Source organism: Euprymna scolopes, chromosome 18 (genome assembly GCF_053919585.1).
Source record: "Euprymna scolopes isolate OS-2025 chromosome 18, ASM5391958v1, whole genome shotgun sequence".
Lineage (NCBI taxonomy): Eukaryota > Metazoa > Mollusca > Cephalopoda > Sepiida > Sepiolidae > Euprymna > Euprymna scolopes.
The window spans coordinates 31470083-31476738 of record NC_136499.1 but is presented as its reverse complement, the minus strand read 5'-3'; positions in this window follow the sequence as shown (position 1 = coordinate 31476738).

Here is a 6656-nt window from a genome sequence, read left to right as displayed (position 1 = left end):
TTATCAAAGTATACTTACGCAAATAGATCTGAACAGTCTTTATTAAAGTTTGTACCTATTTCCATTCTATGGAGACCAGGCGCGAACGCAGACCTCACAATTTTATTATACCATCCCTATTTAAGTTAAAACATACTTATCAAAGTATTCTTATGTACATCTACATCAAAAACACTTGTAAACATTTCTTTTTAATTTTTTATTTCCATACTTTGTGGACTAGGCGCGTACGCAGACCCCACAATTTAAATGAATCATCATTATGTCAGATCAAACATACTCATTCCTATGTCTCGATACATCTTCTATCATTATATGTAATCAGTTTTTTAAAATAGTCAACCACAAAGGAACCTATTTGTGACCAGACACACACATAGACCTTCAGCTTTATATTATATATATATATATATATATATATATATATATATATAATATAAAGCTGAATGTGTGTGTGTGTGTGTGTGTGTGTGTGTGTGTGTGTGTGTGTGGGCACGAATAGGCTCCTATATGGTTGACTATTTTAAAAACTGATTACATATAATGATAGAAGATATATATATATATATATATATATTGATTTCTTTATTATCACATATAATTAATTTTAAGTTATTATCTATAAATATATATGTGTGTATGTGTACACACACACACACACATAGACACACACACACACATATATATGTATATATATATATATATATATATATATATATATATATATATATATATATATATATATATGGTGGATTCTCTTATCGAAGATGATGAAGGAGAGTTCAGTATGCAATCTTCAGCAGCTCCTAAGCTCTGTGACACCACATGCATAATTACATTCCTGTAGACATCCCTCGCAGATGGTGAACTTGCATATGTTCGTCGGTCAAAGATGCCTTCTCGAGTGAAGAGTTAACCCTGCTTTGCTGCGTGCTTTGAAACCATAGTGGCATACATATTCATTTTTAGTGGATTTTTCGGTGTTTTGCCTTCATATTTGCACGAAAGGCGTCCCCATGACGAAGGCGGTTATGTTCAAATTCTCTGGTCCCTAGAAAACACAGCTTCCTCCATTTTCTGCAGTCCCCTACTGCACTCTCTCAGGAGCTCAGAGAAATTCCACAATGCTTCAGGTTGTCTTTTAGTTTATCTTTGTAACAAAGCAAGATACGCTCTATTGGGCGGCAAGAATTTATCAGCTGCCCATAAAAAAGTTGCTTAGGAACTCTTGAGTCATCCATTCTGACAAGATGATCCGACCACCGCATTTATATCCTGATCAAAAATGATTCAATACCAGTGATTTCACATCTCTAGTAATTCACTATTTGAAACACGATCCTGCCATCCAACATTGCAAATAGAACGCAGACATCTCATATGGAAGGAATAAAGCTGATTTATATGCTTGCGGTACAAGGTCCACGTTTCGGCACTATACAGAAGAGTAGGTAGAACAACAGATTTGTAGACTGCCACCTTCACTTTCAAAGTCAGATCGTAACTGCTTCAGAGTCTGTGTCGCAACCTACCAAATGCTTCACTAGCTTTATTAATTCTACTTTGGATGTCCTTTTCAAATTTAGCATCATCAGACACAACAAATCCAAAGTATGTGAAAGAAGATATTTCTTTCAAAGCTTCACCATAAACATATACCACTGGTTTTGGCTGGTGAATAATTTCAGTCTTTTTTGTGCTAATTACATGCACCAGAAAAGCTATTGAGGATGTTCTGCATGTCATCTATATATGTTGCCAAGCTAATCAAAAACCTTGATTCCAGTAAAGCAACTGACCCTGACGGTATTCCAATTATAGTACTCAAAAAACTTCAACCTGAACTAGCGCCCATACTTACAAAACTGTTTAAACGTTGTCTTAAGGAGAATAGTTTCCCATCTCCCTGGAAATTTTCATCAGTATGCCCTGTATTTAAGAATTCAGGTGATCGCTCATCCCCCTCTCAGTACAGGCCAATAAGTCTCCTGTGCGTCATGAGTAAGTTGCTGGAATCTGTGTTAAATACAGAAGTAATCAATCATCTCAACAAAAATAACCTTCTTAGTGACACTCAATATGGTTTCCGTTCTGCTAGATCTACAGCAGATGTGCTTACAGTTATATCTCATAGAATTAGCAAATCTCTCGACGGAGGCAACCTTTCTAGGGCAATTGCTCTTGACATATCTAAGGCCTTTGATAGGGTATGGCATAAAGGTTTACTTCATAAGATCTCTAGCTATGATATTGCTGGAAATGTCTTCTCAATTATTAAATCATTTCTTTCTGATAGGTTCATAAGAGTAGTAGTTGAGGAGCAAAAATCAGAAGCTCACAGTATTAATGCCGGTGTCCCTCAGGGGTCTATCCTGGGCCCAACTCTTTTCCTGATCTACATTAATGATCTTCCAAATCACATCCTTACATCATTCGTAGACATTTATGCTGACGACACTACCATTTATGGTAGCACATCTAAGACAGTAAACGACCAAGTTCTCTCCAATTCTCTCTCCTCTGATCTTGAGCACGTAGTACAATGGGGTAAGGAGTGGCTGGTTACTTTTAATGCATCTAAAACCAAGCTTCTCTCTTTACATCATCAACATTCTGATCCACATCTGGCATCAATTGAAATGAATGGCTCTCGTCTTCAGGAGGTCTCAAGTTTTGACAAACTTCTTGGCTTGTAGATCAGGAAAAGAGTTGGGCCCAGGATGGACTCCTGAGGGACACCGGCATTAATACTGTGAGCTTCTGATTTTTGCCCCTCAACTACTACTCTTATGAACCTATCAGAAAGAAATGATTTAATAATTGAGAAATGAAAAAGGGAAATTTTTTTATACTGTATATCATTGAGTACCAGAAGTAAAGATGATGACCTTGCAAAGGCATTGAAGTATGCTGAATTACCACAATATTATATTAGAAATAAAAGTACAAAGAAATTTTTTTTTTTTTTTACAAGGTAGTCACCACTTATCAAGGCCCGGAAGCCACAGGGATAAGGGTTATTGTAAGTACAGTACGTTAGTGTGGATATTTAAAGTGTCTACTTAAGGGGGCGGTTCATCAGGAATTTGTTTACGTTGGATTTGAAGACATCCAAGTTGTAGTCAGGAGGGAAGCAGGCAGACGGAACAGAGTTCCACAGGCATGCAGTTCTAAGAAAAAAGCTTTGTTCATGGAATCTACGTTTTGATTTAGGCATAGAAAAAGAGTGGGGAAAGTTTTTGACAGTGGATTCAGCTAGACAGGTGTTTTTTGTAAAAGATTGGTGGGGGGGACCAGAGATTGGAGTTCAGACGAGCACCTGCCATGGAAATAACGATAAAACAAAGACAGGCTTGCAACGTCTCTTCGGTGGGAGAGAGATTGCAGGGAAGAGAAAAGGGCATCCCTCACTAAGCCACGAAGTCTATTTTGTACTCTGTCAAGGCAGGAAAGGCTGTTTTTAGCAGCTCTTGCCCAGATATGGCAGCAGTATTCAATCCTTGGACGTACTTGGCTTTTATATAGATAGAGAATTGCATCAGTAGTGATATATCTTCTGGGGCGGTAGAAGGATCCCGCTATCTTTCTAGCGACCTTGGCAACAGACTTGATGTACGTGTTCCATTTCAGGTCAGGAGTAAAGGTCAAGCCCAGAAGCTTGTCAAAACATGGGGCTTCTCCTAGACGAGAGCCATCCATTTCAATTGATGCCAGATGGGGATCAGAGCGTTGATGATGTAAGGATAGGAGTTTGGTTTTAGATGCATTAAAGGTAACCAGTCACATCTTCCCCCACTGAACCACTCGTTCGAGATCAGAGGAGAGTAAAATCAGAGAGAGCTTTGTCATTTACAGCCTTTGATGTGTTGCTGTAGATGGTCGTTTCATCAGCATAGATGTCAACGAATGATTTAAGTATGTGTTTAGGGAGATCATTGATGTAGATCAGGAAGAGAGTTGGGCCCAGGATGGACCCTTGAGGGACTCCAGCATTAATACTGCAGGCCTCTGATTTTTGTCCATCAACCACTACTCTTATGAGCCTATCAGAGAGAAATGATTTAATGATAGAGAATGTTTCCAGTTATACCGTAGCTGGAGATCTTGTGAAGTAGGCCTTTATGCCATATCTTGTCGAAGGCCTTTGATATGTCAAGAGCAATTGCACTGGAAAGGAAGCCTTTGTCAAGAGATTCACTAATCCTATGAGATATAAGCATTAGCACATCTGCAGTAGATCTTGCAGAACGGAAACCATATTGCGTGTCATTAGAAGGTAATTTCTGCTGAGGTGGTTGACTATTTCTCTATTTAATATGGATTCCAGCAACTTACTCATGACACACAGGAGACTTATTGGTCTGTACTGAGAGGGAGATGGCTTATCACCTGAATGGAATCGTTGCAAGAGACGCCGCATTTTAATGAATGTCGTTAATGGGTATGGCATGGTTTCAAAAGCTTAGACTATTGGCAGGATTTACACAATAGGCCTAAGCGTTGGAGCGTGCTATTTTTTTTTTTTTTGCGACTTCTAAACGAAGTGAGAAGACCAACTTCATTCCAAGATTTAAAAGTTGTTGATTTTAATCTATGCTCCACATTCAGAGAAGTTTTTCTTGCCAGAGGGCTTATGGAGAATGATAACCATTTACATCATTTACAGTCATGCAATCACCTGCAAACATTAGATACCTGTTTGTAGTAATTTTGACGGCATGTTCACCAAGTAAGCCAGCATAGGTTTGGGAGACCTTCTAAGAAGCATTATCAGATTATTATTTAAAACTACACATGTATGAATGATCCAGATGTCCCAGTCTCTAATTTTATTTTTTAATCAAGCTTTGTGCTATTTGGAAAACAAAGTCCTGATGATGGGAGGAGATGTGTTGATAACATATGGATTACCAACACTATCTCATATTGATAATGATCAACTTTGTTGTGAATACAGACGCGATATAAACCACAGTAAGAGGGCATCTCGGGTTAATGAACAATATCAAAACTTAACACAGAATCAAAGGAATGCTTACATGTTATATTGTGGGTGTTTAAAGCGGGTATATATGATCTAAGGGAGGAATATGGAAGAAGCTTCATACCTTTCTGTCCGGAGGTCCTCTGTCTTCAACCGCTGGGCTGCTGTGCAATGTACATCATATGAACAACACCCGTTACAAGGTCATATATATATATATATATATATATATATATGCTTAGGAATATCATTTAAAGTTGTTTTTAATCTATAATATAAATCTTGCCTGTCTGTTTAAATGTATGTATGTATGTATGTATGTATGTATGTATGTATGTACGTACTCTGCCTTAAACTTTCGACAGAGGCGACGGATGTTCACGAGATTGGTATAATTTTGAAGCTTGACCCTTCGGACGACAAATATCGAAAAATTGGCTCCAAACAATTATTCCTTCACTCTCAACTGGGCACTTTTCTACAGGGATGGGTCGCTTTTTTTTTCGCTGATATTTTCGAACGCCATCCCCTGTTTTTGATCATCTAGCCTTTATTTAAACCTACGTCACTTCCGGTTTTGCAATGGGCACAATAGCAAAGATGTCACTTTTTTTCACATTCTTTTTCTTCTTCACGGTACAGGTTCAAGCCTGTCTGCCTAGTACCACTTTTTTTTTTTTTACTCAACACACACCTCCAAACACCCGGGAAATATATAAATAAATTTCACCTGTCTGTTTAAATGTATGTATATATGTTTGTATGTCAGCCTAAAACTTTGGTACCGCCAAGATCGCCATGAGCATGGAATATGTGCCTACATTAAAGATGGCTTTCCATCCAGAGAAGATTCTAACTTACCCTATATGTGCTTACACCACCGCGTTTATATTTGCTTTCTATCGCCCCCACAACAGTGGAGTTACTTTAAGAGCATATCTGAGAAAATTGACTACTTCCTGTCTGCTCATTCTTCGGCTAACATGGTGGTGATTTCAATGTCCATAATATGAAATTGCTGACCTATTCCAACAAGACAGATGATAAGGGAAGGTTCTGTCATGATTTTTCTATTGCTTATGACCTATCTCAGATTGTTCACGAACCCACTCGTCACGGTCAGTATGCGAGCCTTCTAGACCTTTTTTCTTACAACTTGTCCTGAGCTATGCTCATCTTCTGTCTCCACTGGGATCTTCCGACCACTCGGTTGTATCAGTTAAGATAAAACAAAATGTAATAAGTCCCCAGACGTAACTCTCCATCGTACAGTATATCGATACACTATGGCTGACTGGGATAGCTTCCATACATTTACATCTGATCTACCTCTGCATTCCATGTTTAAAAAGGATGTGTCCTCTATAGTATCAGACATGACGGAATGGTAAATAGTAGGTATAGACAGATTCATACCCTCCAAAAAATTCTGGCAAAAGCCTAACAGCCAGCCATGGTTCTCCTCAGAATGTGCTGCTATTGCGCACAGAAATCACTTTTTCTATAGCCACCAACGTAATAGATGTACTGAGACTAAAGCCGTTTTCAGGACTGCCAGTAACCACTGTAAATAAGTAATGAAGAATGCGAGAGAGTTCCCACCAGTTTTGGCATAGAGCAAACAGGATCATCATCAATGGACGTGAGGTCATCTCATCAGCATCAGACAAAG